This window comes from Nicotiana sylvestris, chromosome 9 (genome assembly GCF_000393655.2).
Source record: "Nicotiana sylvestris chromosome 9, ASM39365v2, whole genome shotgun sequence".
In the NCBI taxonomy this organism is placed as follows: domain Eukaryota; kingdom Viridiplantae; phylum Streptophyta; class Magnoliopsida; order Solanales; family Solanaceae; genus Nicotiana; species Nicotiana sylvestris.
Genome location: NC_091065.1, coordinates 163,586,353 through 163,593,275, shown reverse-complemented (window position 1 = coordinate 163,593,275; position 6,923 = coordinate 163,586,353).

Sequence of the window (6,923 nt, the reverse complement as noted above, 5' to 3'; positions counted from 1 at the left end):
TCTGGTTCTAGCAATCTCCGGTTTCATTGACACTTTTAGTGCCCTGATATATAATAGTTCCCCCCTCCCCAGTGTTTGGATGTAATGTATGAGAATTCGAAGATTGGAGTTCTTATTGTTGTCAATAATTCTTCTTCAGAGAATGCTTTACGTTGCTGCCTCATTAAAAACCTTGCTAGAAAAACCCAATTGGCATAAAAATTGAATGAAGGAAAAAAGAGTGCAGCACATAATTTCAGTATCATCTAGGATCTTCAATAATAATATCTTTTGAGGTGAATCACGTTCCAGTTAATTGGTAGTTTCACTCCATCTTGATTTTCCAATTGATATGACCCTTTATCGGTTATAGCTGAAATTAGGTAAGTCTTCCCCAGGTTGGTCCTAGTTTTCCAACATTGACTTTCCGAGTATTGTGAGTTACCTTCCGTAGAACCAAGTCTTCGATTTTGAAATAAGGAAGATTTTCTCTACGATTATAGTATCGTTCCATCCTTTGATTTTGTGACACCATCCTTACATAAGCTAAGTTCCAACGCTTCTCAAGAAGTCCAACTTAATCAACATTGCTTCTTTATTCTCTTGCTCGTTTGCTCGGGTATACCTTATGGTCGGTTTCACAATCTCTACTGAGATAAAAACTTCCGCACCGTATACAAGGTAAAAAGGCGTTTCTCATGTGCTTGACTTTGATATCATCTGATATGCCCATAATACTCACGGCAGCTCTTCTGGCCATCTGCCTTTAGTATCCTTTAATTTCTTTTTGAGGTTTTGAATTATCACCTTATTGGTTGATTCCGCTTGACCGTTAGCACTTGGGTGATATGGTGAGGATATGATCCTTTTGATCTTCAATCTATCTAGGAATTTTGTAACTTTAGAACATATAAATTGTGGCCCATTATCACAAGCAATTTCCTTTGGTACTCCAAACCGGCAAATGGCATGATACCAAATAAAATCAATCACTTCTCGCTCTCCAATCTTCGTGAAAGAACTTGCTTCAACTCACTTAGTGAAATAATTAATCAAAACTAAAAGGAATTTTAACTGCCCGGGCCTTTGAGGCAAAAGACTAACTATATTCATCCCCCACTTCACGAATGACCATGGTGACACCACTGAATGCAAAAGTTTTGCCGACTGATGCACCAATTGAGCATGACGTTGGCACTTATCACATTTTTGAACTAACGCCTTTGCATCATGTTCCATTCGGGGCCAATAATAACCGACTCTTATTAATTTGAGAACTAGTGAATCTGCACTGGAGTGATTTCCACAAACCCCTTCATGAACTTCTCTCATGACATAATCAAACTCTGATGTTCCTAAATACTGAGCCAACAGTCCTTGGAAAGACCTTCGGTATAATTGTCCATCAACGAGACAACACCGAGCAACTTTTGTTCGTAATGCTCGGGAGGCTTTAAAATTTTCAGGCAATTTTCCATGCCTTAAATATTCTATAAACTCGTTTCTCCAATCCTAGATTAGGTTAGTTGAGTTAACTTCATAATACCCATCCACATCTAGGACTGAATGCAACAGCTGAATAATTACACCAAAATCAACTCCTTTCATTTCTGTGGATAAACCTAAATTAGTGAACGCGTCCGCCTCCATGTTTTTTCCCTTATGATATGAATCACCGACCACTCCCTGAACCGAGAAAGTAAAACTTGAACTTTATTCAGGTATTGCTGCATGAGCTCTTCTTTGGTAACAAATATTTCATATATCTGATTTACATCCAACTGGGAGTCGCATTTTACTTCAACTACCTCGGAGCCTAGTCCCCGGGCTAATTCAAGTCCTGCAACCAAAGCTTCATACTCAGCTTTATTGTTAGTCAACTGAACAATTCTAATGGCCTATCTTAGGATTTCTCCCAAAGGAGTGATTAGTACTATCCAAAGACCAAAACCTTTTACGTTGGAGGCTCCATCCGTAAACAAGGTTCATACACATGAGACAATTCCGGATAACATAACTGCTTCTTTAGCAGCTAAAGTCATCATTCCAGAACTAAAATTAGCCAAAAGGTCGGCCAAAACTTATAATTTAATATCAATTCAGGGTTTATATTCAATATCAAATTCACTAATTTTAACTGTCCATTAGGCAATCGACCCGATATTTTAGGTTTATGAATGACATTCCTCAGGGAAAAGGTCGTCACAACAGCTATTGTGTGGCATTGAAAGTAGGGTCTAAGCTTTCGAGAGGCAATACGAGAGTTATAGCTAACTTTTCCAGGTGCAGGTAACGTGTTTCCACACCTGAAAGTATCTTACTAACATAATATATAGGGAATTTTGTACCTTCTTCTTCTCGAACTAGAACTGTACTTACCATAACTTCCAATAGAGCTATATAAATTAACAATTGTTCCCCTTTCTTCGGTTTAAACATTAAAGGAGGATTGGGAAAATACCTCTTTAAGTCTTTCAACACTTGCTGGCACTTCGACGTCCATGAGAATTCATTCTTCTTTTTCAATAAAGAAAAGAAATGGTGACATTTCTCTGATGACCTCGATATGAATCTGCTAGGGTCCCCCAACATACCGGTTAGCCTTTGCACCTCCTTTATACTTTTTACTTGGCCAGGGATGTCTTCTATGGCCTTAATTTTGTTGGAATTTACTTCAATTCTCTCTTTGAGAAACCAAGAAACTAAGAATTTCCCGGACCCAACTTCAAAAGCACACTTTTCCGGATTGAGCTTTATATTTTATTTCCTCAAGATATCGAATGTCTCTTGTAGATGATTCAAATGATCTCCTGCACTGAGAGACTTAACCAATATGTCATCAATATGAATTTCTATAGTTTTACCAATTTTCCGCTCAAACATCTTGTTAACGAGCCTCTGGTAAGTGGCTCCAGCATTTTTTAAGCCAAAAAGGTATCACATTATAGCAATACGTACCAAAATTTATGATAAATGAGGTTTTTTCTTGATCCTCCGGGTGCATCCTAATTTGATATACCCGAAGTAAGCATTAAAAAAACTCATCAATTCTTGCCCAGCCATAGCATTGATCATTTGCTGGTGTTTGGCAACGGAAAAGAATCTTTAGGGCGAGCCTTATTTAAATCTTTATAGTCTATGCACATTCTAAACTTATTATTCTTTTTAGGTACAACTACTATGTTAGCTAACCATTCAGGATAACTTGCTTCACAAATAGAACATATATATAGCAACCTGGTTACCTATTCTTTTACAAACCTATTTCTCATATCGGCTATCGACCGCTTTACCGAAGGGAAAGTAGGGTCTAAACTTAACTTGTGGATAACCACTTCCAGTATAATACCTGTCATATCTGAATAAGACCATACAAAATAATCAATGTTAGCTTTTAAAATTGAATAATTCTAAGTCTGAGTTTGGGGCTTAACCCTGTTCCCAAGTAACCTTTTTATCCGGAAATTCCATGAACAAATCAATTTGTTCAAGCTCTTCTGCAGTTGACTTTGTTGCATCTGTTTCTTTTGGTACTTGGAAGGATCTTGGCACCTGATAAGAATCTGATGTGTCTTCTTCTCCATCACCTTTAATAGAGACCAATACTTGTACTTGCTATTTGCTGATTCCCCTCCACCTTGCTGCTAGATAAGGTGATTGCATTCATTTCTTTTACAACAGGCTGATTTCCTCTAATCTATTTGATCCCATCCAGTGTAGGAAACTTCAACAATTGATGGTAAGTTGATGGTACAACCTTTATTTCATGAATCCATGGTCTACCAAGGATCACGTTGTAGCCCATATCGCCATCCACGGTTTTTAATAAGGTGGATTTCGTCACCCCTTCGGCATAGGTAGGTAAAATAATCTCTCCTCAAGTCGTTATGCTTGTTAATTAAACTAGGCCAGAAGCTTTGTTGCCGGAACTATATTTTCGATTAGCTTTGCTTATTCCAAAATGCTCAATTGGATGATATTGGCCGAACTATCAGGATCAACCAACAAACGTTTAATTTTAAAATCTAAAACATTAATAGATATTACCAGAGTATCATTGTGCAGTAAAATAAGGTCATCTGTATCTTCCTCTGTGAAGGTGATTTCATCACCTTCTGATGCTTTTCGGATTCTCTTGCCATGAGTGACTAATATCTTCGTCTTTTTTGCTGCCAAAAATATCACCCCATTTACTTCAACCCTGCCAAGAACCATGTTGATCGTTAGGAGGGGAGATCATGTGGTTGTTTTTGTCAGCTCTATTTCATCTCGACTCCTCCCCTTGTTTTTCTTAGCATGGTCACTTAAAAATTATCTCAATTGACCATTTTTCAACATTATTACCATCTCTTCATGAAGATGACTTCATGAAGATGACTGTAGTTCTCAGTCTTATGAACATGTGTTTTGTGGAATTCACACCACAAAATTAGGATCCCATTGACTGAGATCTTATCGAATTGGTTTATGGAACCTTGCCTCCTTGATATTTCTCATAGCCGAAACCAACTCTACCAAATTGATGTTGAAATTTTAATATGATAACTGGAGTTATCCTGAATCTCGAGACCCCGATGGTTCTTTGTCCTGCAAAGCTCTACTACTTTGAACATGATCTCTCCTTCTATCTAGTCTGAATCTTTCTGTTGATTTAAAACCTTTAGCTCCACACCCATCAGATCTTTCATTTGATAAATAAAGTTGGAAATGACTCCTAGATGATCTCCGGTCTCCATCAGAATCATTTCTGAACTTTTCCTGATTTCGATCGCGATTATGACCCTTGGATGACACCGAAGAACTCAATTGATCATATTCAATTTTCAATTCATAACAATTATGTACATATGCCCATATGGTTGCCTGAAATTCTAACAGGCTCTCCTTCAATTTCCTCGAGGCATTGGAGATTAAAGGATTGAGACCTTTGGTGAACGCCTCTGCTGCCCATCCATCCGATATTGCAGGCAAAATTATTCTCTCCTTTTGGAACCGGATCACGAACTCTCGAAGCAATACAAATTGTGGATAAGCGATTCTGAATATATCTGCCTTCCTACAGTTGGACTTTCTTTGACTTGGTATGAGATTTGATGAAAGAATCTGCATGCATTTCAAAAGAATCAATTAAATATTCAAGTGAACGAGAATACTACATTAAAGTACCATTCATTAGGGTTTCGCCAAATTTCTTTAACAAAACAGATTTAATCTCATGCGGAGCTAAATCATTTCCTTTACAGTTGTAGTGTAAGTTGTGATGTACTCATATGGATCTAAAGTTCCATCATACTTCAGAATATCCGGCATCTTCAACCTTTTTTGAATCAACTCTGGGGCCGAACTTGGTTTGAATGACAGCTGAGTATACTTCTTTGAATCTGGGCCCTTCAATACCGGAGGTGCCCCTGGGATCTGATCCATCCGTGTGTGAAATTCTTTAACTTTTTGATCCATCTGATAATTAATATCCCTCATAAACCTCATCAGCTCAGTTTTAAAAGGATCATCTGTGTTGTTATCATTTTTGGATCCACTATCTGCACCACCTGCTTGATTATCATTGAATTTGAACTCCTCTCTTAAAGCAATGTTATCAATTCTTTTCGCTATCTGATTTGCAGGCACGCTAAGAGGTTGATAACTAGGGATTCTAGTTTATTTTATGCTCCTTTTTGCTTGAGTTTTGGATTAAAAGTGTGTACAAGTATTTTCAAAAGTTAACTTATTGTGCTTGCTTGCAGTATTTGGTCAAAAAGAGACAAGTAAGTCAAAACTAGCTCAAAAAGGAGTGAAATCAAAGCTGAGTCAACTGAGCGCTGACAACAGAAAATCAACTGCGAACGTGGAGGGTCCACCGCTGAGACGGTCTTGATCTCGCGGTCCGCGGTGGCAAGGTTCAGAGAGCTGCATTTTTAGGATTGCAAGTTACTGCTGCCAGTAGTGCTTTCGTGCGGCAGCGGTCCTTTTATCGCAGTCAGTGGAGGAGAGAATCAGAGAACTCATTCTGGATCTCAAAGTGAAGACCGCGGTCCGCACTCATATTTTGCGGTCACGGTTGGATAAGCGCTGCAGCGTTCTGATTTTACTCGGCCGCGATAGTCCAAGCATTGCAGCGGTCCATTTTCCGCTGTCAGCGGTACCTTCGTAGAGGCATTTTTGTCCAAAAAATTTAGTTGTGTATAAATATTTCTTTTTCAGATGTTTAGGTCATCTTTTGTTTAGCTGAGCACGTCAATGGCCTCTTTGAATAATTTTAGAGCTTGTTTAACAATTAATCTTAAATTTTTATCTTGTAATTAATTTTTATGGCTTCTATTTCATCTCAATCTATGATTTCTTCTTTGATTATGAGTAGCTAAACCCATTAGCTAGGGTTGTGTCTCAACCCTAGTGCGGGTATTTAATGGGTCTTCTATTTTAGGGTTTAAATGTTTATGGGTGATTGATATTTGGTCTGATTTTTGTTTTAAATGTTAAATTGGTGGTTGCAAACACTGATTTGTGCCTTTTTGACTTAGGCTCTTCTTAGAAAGAGAGACTAAGTCTAGGAAATTCAGGCCAACAAGGAATTGGGGTACATTCAAGAGATTGATAGCCCCAATTAAAGGGTTAAACCTAGAGATAGTAATACCCGACTTGAGCCAACTTTGATTGCATGGTTTGAACACCCAATTGGGCTTGAGAAATCCAATTAGGGCAAAGTCACTCAAACTATCGAGAGGTATAGAGTGAGTAGCTACGTGCATTGGCTATATTAGGATCCCAACTATAACAATATTACCCTAAGGTTTAGATCCCGTTAGATACTCGCCTAGGAGTAAGTCACTTCTCTAGTGCCTTTTTACCAATTTAGAAAACCCTACAAAAATATCTACTTAGCTTAATTTCGTGCATCATTAATATTAAATTAGAAATAGAAAATAAACAAAGAATGATAGAAA